Below are 13288 nucleotides of genomic sequence, written 5' to 3'. Positions count from 1 at the left end.
ATACACCTAAAGTGAAAGTTACAAATAGATTTAATTGGGATCCTCATACATTCAAGATGTTTCTTGATGAATGTATGAACGAGCTAAAAAACGGGAATAGACCGAGTACTTATTTCAATAAGCCCGCGTGCCAAAATATATGTAAGAGGCTTTTGGAACGAACGGGTAAAGATTTGGACAGACATCAACTGAAAAACAAATGGGACATTATGCAGAAAGAGTTCAAATATTATGACCGTTTAACAAGACTAGAAACGGGAATTTCAATTGATCCCGTGAGATATAAAATCTCAGCATCAAAGGAATGGTGGGATGAGAAAATAAAGGTAATAATTATAAATTTTATCTACCAATTTATTATTTGTATTGTGTTTTTTGTGACATTCTCATTTTGTACATATAGGAAGATAAAGAGTATGCTAAGTTTAAGGATAAGAATTTGGATGTATATCAGACATATTACGAGGCTTTATTTTGGGATACCGTAGCTGTTGGAGACAAGGCTAAGGTACCTTGCGAATTTGGCGACAGTAGCACTCCGGATGATGTACAGTTTGTGGATATTATGGATGGAAAAGAAGCTACTGACGAAGTCCGCTTATTTGATGGTGTTGATACTTTTCTCATATATGATAGTTCTAGTAAGAAAAGGAGGGGAACTAAGTTAACTCCCAGGTGTGACAACAAAAGAAAATTTGAAGGAAAAAATGAAGGAAAAAGTGAAGGAAAAAGTATGGCAAACTTGTCATATGAAGAGAAACCGGACACTGTTTTTGATGTTTTGTTAACAAGGAGCACTCAGCCCTCATGACAAACCACACACTCACCGACAACAGAATATTGCATGGAAATTATGTCTACTTTCCCGGGTTTTGAAGAAGGTTCAATAGGATATTTAGAAGCGTTAGAGGTCTTTTTATAGAAGCCATCTCGTTAGAATTTTATGGTTCCAATGACTAATGAAACAAAGATGGAGTTTCTCAAGAGGCTTATAGAGAAAGAGAAGTAGTTGAAGACATACTCTACTTTTATGTCATGTGTTAGTTTCATGTTTGTTTTGTGGTCAATTTTGCCCCTGCCCCATGTTTTTTCTTTTATTTCCTTTTCCATGATTTTATCTATTAGGTTGACTTTAAACGGTTGTCATGTGTTAGACTTATCCTTTTATCTATTATGTTGAATTTAAACGGTTGTTTTGTGCTTGTTTTAATGCAATTCCGTTTCATGTTTGTTTTGTGGTCAATTTTGCCCTTGCCCCATGATTTTGCTCTTGTTTTCTTTTCCATGATTTTGCCATAATTTTATCTAGTATGTAATAAATTTCCATCTTACCCTTGTTTCCTTTTCCTTTAGTAACAGGTTATCTTCATGGCCAGTGACTATGAAAGTGACGACTCATATGACAGTGATGACTCATGTGATGAAATTGAAGAAAATGAAGAGATTCAAACACTTCTTTTATGTGGGCTTGCTGTCAAAGGGTTACTATTGACTCAAAAATCGAAATACGTATGTAGACGTCGCCGTTCATCTTCGTGCACAGGAAGCATGCTTATCAATGAAATACTTAAAGATCATGAGAGCCGATGTTATGAACTTTTCAGATTACAAGTCCCGGTTTTCAACATGTTATGTAGGGATCTTGTTGCACATTATGGGTTAAAGAAATCACGTCGTGTATCTATTCAAGAGTCCCTTGGTATTTTCTTGTTGTACTTAACGCATGGATGTGGAAATTGGTTAGTTCATGAGTTCTTTAACCATTATGGGGAAATAATCCATAGGCGTTTTCATAAAGTCTTGGATGTTGTGGTTAACCTATGTAAGGACATCATCAAACCAAATGCTAACTGCAACGGAACTATACCAGAACATATTTTAAATAACCCTCGGTATTATCCATACTTCAAGGTACTTATTTTGTTGCAAAGTTATGCTATTTGGTGAATTTTTGTAATTGTAAAAATAATTGGTAACTTATTATATTTTTGAATTTGTAGGATTGTATTGGTGCTATCGATGGAACACACGTGAAGGCCTCTGTTCCGCAACGTGACCAAATCAAGTATATTGGACGAAAGAATTGCGTTACTCAAAATATTATGGCAGCATGTGATTTCAACATGTGCTTTACCTTTGCGTGGGCTGGATGGGAGGGGAGCACACATGACACGAGAATTTTCAATGAAGCGCGAAGGTGACATGAAGTTAAGTTTCCACTTCCAGCCAATTGTGTCACACCCCCAAACCAGAACGACGGAAACGTCTGGGGGCGGATGGAGTGACATCATGTACAATATCATAACAATTGAATAATAATGAAACATAGCAACACAAACATTCATACATTTAGATTTCAAGTATTACATTGTTTACAAACACAGTTATTCCAAAAGTTGAATACAAATAACTGAAAATCAGGAAAAACATGAGACGACGACACCGGCCCTCAAGAAGGGTTGAGTACCTGTCTACTGGTTCCCTGAGAATACAAGTGATTTTCAAAGGTATCAAGATTTAAGTTGGTGAGTTCATAAGCATTTTTGCGTGAAAAAGGTTTTGCAATTGTTTCGCGAAAGATGGTTTCATATTTTCCAGAAAAACCGATATTTTCTTTAATATGAACTGAAATTGTAAGTAATTCCTTTGTATCTTTTCCTTGTAAAGTAATAATGTAAATTCCAAGAAAATCCGATATTTTATTTAATATGAACTGAAATTGTAAGTAATTCCTTTGTATCTTTTCCTTGTAAAGTAATAATGTATACTTCCATAAAATCTAGTATTTTCTTAAAAGTGAACCGTAGTCTTAAACCCTAAGACCAAGATGGAAGTGAATATTGTACAGAAAATAGTATATAGTTTCATTTCTTTTAATAAAGCCAATGAAGTATAAGCTTCCCGTAAACAGAAATCGTTTCGCTAATCTCTATGTGAGTTCTTATAACCATGCTAATATGACTGATATGCCTGAACACGACGTTCTTCAGGCGTCGGAGCCGGGGGGACCTTTGTCACCCTAGACTTGCCGGTCTGACTATAGCGAACATATGAGGTGTAGGGTTGTCGATCCCGTGTAGATCTATACACAATGGTCTCGCTCTCCCTCCAGGAGACTCTGGTTATAACGCACGAACTACGGTGTACGCTAGGTAGGTACGGTGAAGGAAAGTCTCACAAGAGCATTAACAGATTTACGTGAACTCTGACTCATTTTACTTGTAAAATAAGATAATTATACCTTTAAGTAATTATAAGTATTTTTGAAAGGTGTGGCTTGTGACTTCAAAACTGTACCAATTATAGTTTATCTTGTTGGTGGAAACTATTTATATAATCTTTTATATAAATATAGTTGTGTATTCTGACGTGAAAATATGAAATCAAAATATATTATTTTGGGGTTAAAACCCACTAGATTAAAGAATGACTATAATGTAACCATTTTTGTTAGTAACGCTATCTTTTAGTAAAAGTTCCCAAAAGCCATGTAGTTTTACAATTCATAACTTTTCTTATGATTTTATAACTTAGTTTAAGTTTACTTTCACAAAATGTATATCACAAATGTTTATGCCAAAACTAGAATAAACCATAACTTACGTAAACAATATTTTATCTTTAACATAAGGATGAAAAAATTGAAATTATTTGTGGGATAAACAAAGTTTTACTTGTATTCCTCCCCCCCCCCTAAAAACATGGAAAAAGTTTGAAAATATGGGGGTATGAACTCACCTTGGTTTGGTTTGGTGGATGATTTGAAGTGTTGTGAAGAGATTTCTAGCCCTAAACACTTGAAGAGTTTTAATAACTCTTTGAAGCTTAAGATACCCTAAGGATGTCATCACATAATATTATGTGTAAATAGGGTGAAATCAACAAAATAATGTGTAGAATTACTAACCAAACTCGAATTTACTGACAAGGATCTAGGGATGTTACTTGGAAAATGTTGATCTTGAAAGACTCTAGGTTTGTTCTTGGGAGAGTTTTGAAATATTGCTAAGTGAAATGAGGGAAGGATCTTTGGATGAGTTTACTGCCATAACAAATGGGATGGAATGGGGTTAGGATATTAATTAGATTATATGGGGGAATATTATCTTGGATATCTGTGGGATAATTCATGGACATATGTTGGTTAATTACGTGGGAGCCTGTGAATTGCATGGGGAAATATGAATGGACATCACATCCTAAAGTCCTCCATTGTTGTCTTATTCCCACTCTAGACCGTAAACCTTCTTGGGAAACTTTATTGTGATTAACTTTATGAGTTTACTGCCATAGGAAGGGTTTACGGTTCATATACCCCCCATTAGATGTGTTTTCGGCCAAAGTGTGGTCCACTAAGGGGTTTTTGGCCAAACATTGATTCCCTAAGGTAGTTTACGGCCAAGCTAAAGTCCTTTAGGGTGTTTTCGGCCAACTATGGGCCAATTGGAGGGGTTTACGGTCTTGGATGGTCCCCATGCAGGTGTTTATGGTTTTTGTTAATAGGAAACTCAAATATGTTGACCTTAAAGTTCGAGTGTTCAAGATTGTGACATAATTACAAGTTCTTGTGTTAACACCATTTGATCATTGTTTGATTGCATTGCAACTTGAACTCCAATTTATTTGTCTCTTTTTGCTTTGATAAACTTGTTTACTTTCAGGAGGTTATTAGATATATGATTTCCAAGGTGTACACATCCATATACATGCACTTATGCCCTTTTGGTTTTCAAGGTTTTTCATTGTAATAGGGTTATAATTTAGACTTTGTTTGATTCAAATCTTTCGGTTTGTCACATCATCCCCCCGTTGGAGGGAATTTCGTCCCTAAATTAGCTTCTTGGACGACTCTTGTAACTTGGAGAAAGTTGCAGGTGTCTCGGTTTCATCTGGTCTCTTCGTTCCTAGAGGAATTTGGGTTCTTGCTTGGTGTTCCAACGGACTTTCGCAATTGGTATTTGACCTTGGTCTTTTAATTTTCCTGCCTATGATCCCAACATGTTCCTCTTCGGGGTGTAGGTTCTTGTCTACCGGGATTTCTTCGAGTGGGACTACAAGAGCTTCAACGGTCAGACACTTATTAGGGTTGGCTATGTGGAATGTGAAATGTACGATGCTGAGTTCTTATGGTAACCGAAGTCTATAGGTTACCGGATTGTGTTCCTGGTGTCCTGGTGTCCTAGAGGTAGTGTTCCTAGACCTTAAGGATGGCACTATTGTTAACAAGGTTAAGGTTGTGTGTGGTGCAACTGGCCCTATGAATATTAGGCTGTCTTGGGAGTTTCTTCCTACCGAATTCTGAGTTGGTGGTGTGTCGACCCTTTATTGTTCCTTGAAGTTGGTCAAATAGGTAGTTGATTTGGAATGAGGGACATTGAGTGTCACACCCCCAGCCATCGGCGGAAACACCGGGTGGTGTAACGTCATTCTTCGTATCACAGTTATATAACATACATTGAACAGTACTAAAGAGAATACATACCTTTATTGATAACTGAATGTTACATAACTGTTTTTCTAGAACCTATTACATAATATCCGACTATGGCATACTTCTTAATGAATAGAAAGGTAATAGTAAAACTTCTTCTGTTCGAATACATACCAGCTTTTCAAGTTCCTGAAAACACATGCATTTTAAAATATGTCAACATAAAGTTGGTGAGTCCACAGGTTTTGACTCCATAAAATAATACATTTTCAACGTTCAAAAGTATAGTTTTGAAAGTATCATTTTGACTCTCCAACGTTTAGTGTATATATATATATATATATATATATATATATATATATATATATATATATATATATATATATATATATATATATATATATCCTAGGTATAATGGTTTACTTACCAAATAACTATATACCTATAAGTCTCATATATTATAAATATAAATTTTTGTAATTCCATATAAACGAAAGTTACTACGTATAAATCTTATTTCAATTCTATACGAGTATGTGTGTTAGGTATAGTTATCTACTTAATATACAAGTAGTACCTAGGGTATAAGTAGGGGGAAACTTATACTTAACATTAATACTTGTATACGACAAAGTATAATGTTTCTAACAATTTGCTACCATGAGCCTGTAACCGCTGCTATGACATAATACCTCTGATAAAACACACTCATGATTTACCATGAGAAACAACACACTCATGATTTACCATGAGAAACAACACCGTACGCTTCATCGACGCCGGAACAATAACAAGTAAAAGGATAGTTCATCACTCGCTTTTGGTTGACTGTAGATAACAGTCACAAGTGGGGTGGTCAACCCGTATACTAATTATACACGACTTCCTCGCTCACACGGGATTAACGGTTATAGTTCAGAGGATTTACGCTAAGATCCCCAATCTTAGTTGATGAATACAATAACCTATGTAGACTTCGAAGGCTTCCTATAGCTCTAACAACAAAAGCATTCTCATGTCTAAACCCTAAGTTACTAGACTATGCTTTTAAACATTACTCCTAATATCATAACATTTAGGCAGTATAACAGCTATAGCTTGAAGTAAAACCAGGTTTCATCTTGACATAAAACCAATAACAACACCAACATATAACCTACCAAGTTTTATCTTGTCATAAAACTAATAATAACAACATACTTTACAAATTAACATATAGAACTTCCGAATATAACTTCGGAACTATATCGCACACAACATATATATAGCATCCTAAGTGTAACTCAAGATCTACATTAGTATAATAACATACTGATAAGTTGATAATAGTTGTATATATTCAAAGATATTATATTTAGAATAACTATACCCCGACTATTATAACTATATACTATCATATAGACATAATAGTAATATGTATACAACATTTAGCATGCGTTTTCCCCCAAAATATTAGAAAGTGGGGCCGTGAAACTCACCCTAGTAGCATGATTTTATGTAATCTAAGCAGAAACGGTCAGCGTACGAGGTCGTCGGGGGTCGGGATGCAAAATGGCTTCGGTAAGGGAGAGAGGAGAAAGGGAAATAGTGTAAGGAATAGATGAAGTCAGACCTGCTATTTATAGTAAGGATTTTGGACTCTCACGTCTTGAGTTTTATAAGGCTCATGTCGTGAGTCATGCATGCTCATCCCGTAGACTTGCCATTTGCGTCCCTAGCTTGGGAAGGTGGCCATGTGACTCCTCACGTCATGAGATATCCTTGCTCACATCGTGAGTTTGGATCTTATCCCTTCGTTGCCTCGTCATACACCTTCTAGATTCCGAGATGTGGCAAAATGACTCCTCACGTCGTGAGTTCAGTCAGATTAGGGTTTCTGACAGCTGAATCTTCGGAAGGTCGTAACGTTCACATACGAACTCCGTTTTTGACATTCTTTATATGCACGCGTAGGTATTTACAAGTACTACAACTCTATTTTAGACTCCAATAGCTAATTCTAAGTCTATTGTAAATTCCTCTTATTATAGAGATTTATAGTGTTCGGTTTATCATAATTCATGTGAAGTCAGATTCAGACATTCTCTATATTTTTTGGAATCGTATGGACATATACTTTGAGTTGTATCATAAAGAAAGTTCATATTTGTATTAGAATTTATCATGAACTACATAGCACTCTTATCACATTACTAGTTTAACAAATTACATTACATGATTGGCATGATCACATGTGATTGTTTATTGACCTATTTTGACTAGTGTTACATTCTCCCCCGTTAGAATAATTTCTTCCCGAAATTTATCTTATGGATGGGGTTTTGTCAAACAGTTGGGGGTATTTTTCTTTTATCTGATCTTCACGTTCCCAAATAAATTCAGGTCCTCGTAAAGAGTTCCATCGAACTTTCACTATGGGAATACAACTTTGCTTTAATCGTTTGACTTCTCGATCCATGATCTCAACAGGTTCTTCTACAAAGTTGAGTTTCGTATTCACTTGTATCTCTTCGAGAGGTATAACAAGAGTTTCATCGGATAGACATATTTTCAGGTTTGATACATGAAAAACATCGTGCACATTACTTAGCTCTTGAGGTAACTTGAGTTGGTATGCGACAGAACCAATTCTTGCTAGAATTTCAAAAGGTCCTATATACCGTGGGTTTAGTTTGCCTCGTTTCCTGAATTGAATTACACCTTTCCAAGGAGAGACCTTCAACATTAGTTTATCTCCAACTTGGAATTCTAAAGGCTCACGTCTTACGTCAGCATAGCTCTTTTGACGATCACGTGCAGCCTTTAATCGATCCTTAATTTGCATGATCTTTTCAGTTGTTTCGTGGATTATTTCTGGTCCAGTACGTAAGGTATCGCCTGTACGTTCTCTGGCCATCTGTGTATCTCCAACTTCTGCCCAACATACTGGGGAACGACATTTTCATCCATAAAGAGCCTCAAACGATGCAACCTTGATGCTGGTGTGATGAGTATTGTTGTAGGAAAACTCAATTAACGGTAAATGAGTATCCCACGCATTTCCAAAGTCTATTACACAGGCTTGGAGCATATCTTCTAAAGTCTGAATGGTTCTCTCACTCTGACCATTAGTCTGTGGATGGTAAGCTGTACTCATATCTAGACGTGTTCCTAAGGATTTTTGTAGAGATTGCAAAAACCGTGAAGTGAATCTACTATCTCGGTCAGAAATAATAGAATTTGGAACTCCATGCAATCTGACAATTTCCTTAAGATAAACTCTAGTCAGCTTCTCCATCTTGTCGTTCTCCTTAATTGGTAAGAAATGGGCGGACTTAGTCAATCTATAGACTAATACCCAAATAGTGTCGAACCCACTAGGAGTTTTAGGTAACTTAGTGATGAAGTCCATTGATATCTGCTCCCATTTCCATTCAGGTATTTCCGGTTCTTGAAGTAAACCTGAAGGCTTTTGATGTTCTGACTTTACTCTAGAACAAGTCAAACATTTGCTCACATAAGTAGCAATTTCTGCCTTCATGTTTGGCCACCAATAATGTACTTTTAAATCTAAGTACATTTTGTCAGAACCTGGATGCACGAAATATCTGGACTTGTGGGCTTCTTCTAAGACCAAGTCCGTGACTCCACCGAACTTAGGCGTCCAAATTCGGTTCATAAAGTGTCGCGTTCCGTCATCTTTTTGTATAAGTTGCTTTTCCATTCCTCGTAAAGCTTCGTTCTTGATGTTTTCTTCTTTTAGAGCCTCAAGTTGAGCTTCTCTAATTTGTGCGGTAAGGTTAGAATGGATAGTTATAGTAAATGCTTGTACCCGACGTGGTTTAATATATTCTTTCCGGCTCAAGGCATCTGCTACCACGTTTGCCTTTCCGGGATGATAACGAATCTAACATTCGTAATCATTCAACAATTCGACCCATCTTCGTTCTCTCATATTAAGATCTTTTTGGTTGAAGATGTGCTGGAGACTCTTGTGGTCGGTAAAAATAGTACACTTAGTACCGTATAAGTAATGTCTCCAAATTTTTAGTGCAAAAACTACAACTCCCAATTCAAGATCATGGGTAGTGTAATTATTATCATGCACCTGAAGTTGTCGTGATGCATAGGCGATAACTTTTCCTCTTTGCATCAACACACATCCCAATCCTTGATTTGATGCGTCGTAGTATACGAAGAAATCTTCTGTCCCATCTGGAAGGGATAGGATTGGTGCACTACACAACATTTGCTTCAGTTTCTGAAAAGCATCTTCTTGTTTGTCTTCCTAGTTGAACTTCGTATCCTTCTGGGTTAGTGTTGTTGGGCTTTGAGCATTCTAACACTTCCTAAGTGTACATGCAACCCTATTAAACCTTGGATCTATGTTTGTCTAAGATACATGCAAAATATTATTTTCCAAGGTTTATAACCTATCTAGCATGGCATGGGGTACTTTTAACCATAAAAGAACTAGATGAATTACATACCTTTTGTTGATTGTTGATTCCTTGGAGTTTGAGAGCCAAGCACCAATAATGTGAATGCCTCAAATGGAAATCACAAATCACCACAAACTTGGAAAATGTATGAGAGAGTATACTAACTCTTGATTTTGGCCACCACACTTACACACACCTTTTTGGTTGGGGTTTTTCATGCAACATAAGCTTGTTTATATAGTGTACATGGTTAGGGTGAAACCCTAATAACCCATGTCTTTTCCTCTTCCAAGGATCCATGGGTAAAAGCTCCATGGATCATCCATGGACTTCCATATAAGCTTAGCCCATTCCCAAATGAGTGTTAGCCCACACCATATAAATATAATAGCCCATGATTTAATTAGTCTTCCTTTTAATCACTAAATTAATTCATAATTAATTCAAGATTAAAACTAATTAAGTAACATGACTTTATATTAATATATTATAACTTATAATATATTAATAAATCGTAAGTATACAACTCTCATAAAATTATCCATAACTAGTTTGGGTGAAGTGCAACCCAAATGGACCATGCCGGGTCGGGTCAAGTATATACCAAATAAGTTATGGACTTAGACACCTTATCCAACAGACTCCCACTTGGATAAGTCTAATAACTGTATTTGGCTATATTACTTCAGGAACCAACCGACAATCGTAGCTCTCGAAAACTCTTGTGAACTATGAAGCGCCATTTTAGATAAGTGATCATATAATCCTCTGCTCTCATGATATCAGCCGGACAAATACATGGAACAATGTCTTACTTATTGTCTAGCAGTTGTTTCTCGATTTCCGATTTGTTTGACAAAGAACTTAACTGAACACATCAATTTAGTTCTGACCGGGCCCGGTACATGGGTCAACACAAAATCATCGAGGGGCCCAGATATCGCTTCTATTTCTAGAAGGAACAGATAAACTTCGACTCATATGCTTGTTCTACTACTTATTGAATTGCACACAAAGGCACGTTTTATAACATCAAGTTACTGATGCGTTTACGTGCAATCAATGCACAACCAACTCATAGGTAACAACTCATATCTCTAGGTTTGAAGACTTATATGATATTACCGTCTCACGATCACTCGAGATAAATTCCATGAAGTGATACAAGTGAGCGCGGGTTTATTCCAATACTCATAACTTATGAGTACTCATGAATGTTGTAGCAACCATTGCTATGGCTAAACACCTTTAGTCATCTACAATCCCAATTCATGACAGTCTTTATTCATACCTACTTCCGACATATGACCGACTGTGGAGAGTTTGAATAAATTAATTATTCTGGAAGTCAAAACATGCAAAGCTGAAACAATAGTAAACAATTGACAATGATAGCAACACCTTACTCATGAATAAATCACAACTTTTATTCATCATCAAACGTCGATTACATTTTACAAGTTTCAGTAATAACTATCTAATCTGTAAAACTAATATCGTCCCTCAGCCCGATGCGTCTCGCATGCTGCAAATGTTTCACCCTCGTCAGTCCCTTCGTAAGGGGATCCGTAGGGTTCTCATCTGACGATACCCTCTTTGCCACGAGGAGTCCCTCTTCTATCTTGTGTCTTATGAAGTGATATTTTCTGTCAATGTGTCGGGATCTGCCATGATCTCTTGGTTCCTTGGCTAACGCAACCGCACTATTGCTGTCACAGAAAATCTCCATAGGCTCCTTAATAGCTGGTACAACTCCAAGGTCTCCGATGAAGTTCCTCAGCCATATCGCCTCCTTTGCCGCTTCACTCGCTGCTATGTACTCTGATTCACAAGTCGAATCAGCTACAGTCTCCTGTTTGGAACTCTTCCAAGTGATTGCCCCTCCATTTAGGGTAAAGACCCAGCCCGACTGAGAGCGGAAGTTATCCCTATCAGTCTGAAAGCTAGCATCACTATACCCTACTACTCTCAAGTCATCACTCCCACCAAGGGTAAGGATCCAATCCTTAGTCCTCCGCAGGTACTTGAGAATATTCTTTACCGCAGTCCAATGAGCCTTGCCAGGGTTCCCCTAATATCTGCTGACCATGCTCAAAGCGAAGGCCACATCAGGACGGGTACAAGTCATAGCATACATGATCGAACCAACAGCGGAAGCATAAGGTAATCGACTCATCTCAGCTATCTCATCTTCTGTACTCGGGCTCTGAGCCTTGCTCAGTTTGGCATTGCTTTGGATCGGTAATTCTCCTTTCTTGGAATTCTGCATGTTGAACCTTTTCAACACCTTATCCAAGTAGATACTCTGACTAAGTCCAATTAGTCTTTTACTCCTTTCTCTTAATATCCTTATCCCTAGGATATAGGTAGCTTCTCCAAGGTCCTTCATAGCAAAGCACTTCCCAAGCCAGGACTTAACCTCCTGCAAGGTTGGGATGTCATTTCCTATGAGTAGTATGTCATCCACATACAGTACCAAAAAGCTAACTATACTCCCACTAGCTCTGACATACACGCAGGACTCATCTTCATTTCTTGAGAAACCAAACTCTTTGACCTTCTCATCGAAACAAAGATTCCAACTTTGAGATGCTTGTTTCAATCCATAAATGGATTTCTCAAGCTTGCACACTCTATTGGGGTACTCTGCACTGACAAAACCTTCTGGCTGATTCATGTAAACATCGTCAGCCAACTTTCCGTTAAGGAAAGCGGTTTTGACATCCATTTGCCATATTTCATAATCATGAAATGCAGCAATGGCTAGCATAACCCTAATAGACTTAATCTTTGCTACTGGTGAAAAGGTTTCATCATAATCAATACCCTGAGTCTGAGTAAACCCCTTCACAACCAGTCGAGCCTTATAAGTGTGCACCTTCCCATCCATGTCGGTCTTCTTCTTGAAGATCCATTTGCACCCGACTGTCTTACGGCCTGGTACATTGTCAACCAAGTTCCAAACTTGATTGTCATACATGGACTGTATCTTGCTGTCCATAGTCTCCTTCCATTTAGCAGACTCCGGGCCTGCCATGGCTTCCTTAACATTGTTAGGTTCATGCAGATTTACCAGTGTACTGTCACTGATAAATGTATCACCTTCCGTAGTAATATGAAATCCATAATAAAACTCAGATGTGTTCCTAACCCTTGTGGAACGCCTCGGAGGTACAGACTCGTCAGCTGGATCAACATGAGTTTCCTCAGGTTGATTGCTAGTGTCTGAGGTTCCTTCACCAATTGACTCTTGAATTTCTTCAAGGTCAATTTGCCTCCTACTGTCTCCTTGGCTTATAAATTCTCTCTCTCGAAAGACCCCTCTCCTAGCCACAAAGACCACATTCTCACTGGGTCTGTAGAAGAGGTAACCAAAGGATTTTTGTGGGTAGCCGATGAAAATACACCTTTCACTTCGAGGTTCGAGCTTGTCATG

General features: G+C 37.5%; 1 pseudogene; it reads left to right on the top strand.

Moving 5' to 3' along the window:
- Positions 1–1368: 1368 nt before the first annotated feature.
- LOC145106481 (uncharacterized) overlaps positions 1369–13288 on the top strand; it is a 28806-nt pseudogene continuing 16886 nt past the window's right edge.

The sequence above is a fragment of the Lactuca virosa genome, chromosome 4 (genome assembly GCF_052849685.1).
Source record: "Lactuca virosa cultivar CGN04683 chromosome 4, Lactuca_virosa_CGN04683_v6, whole genome shotgun sequence".
Lineage (NCBI taxonomy): Eukaryota > Viridiplantae > Streptophyta > Magnoliopsida > Asterales > Asteraceae > Lactuca > Lactuca virosa.
Note: the sequence above shows the minus strand (reverse complement) of the source record. Positions and strands in the feature narration are given on the sequence as shown.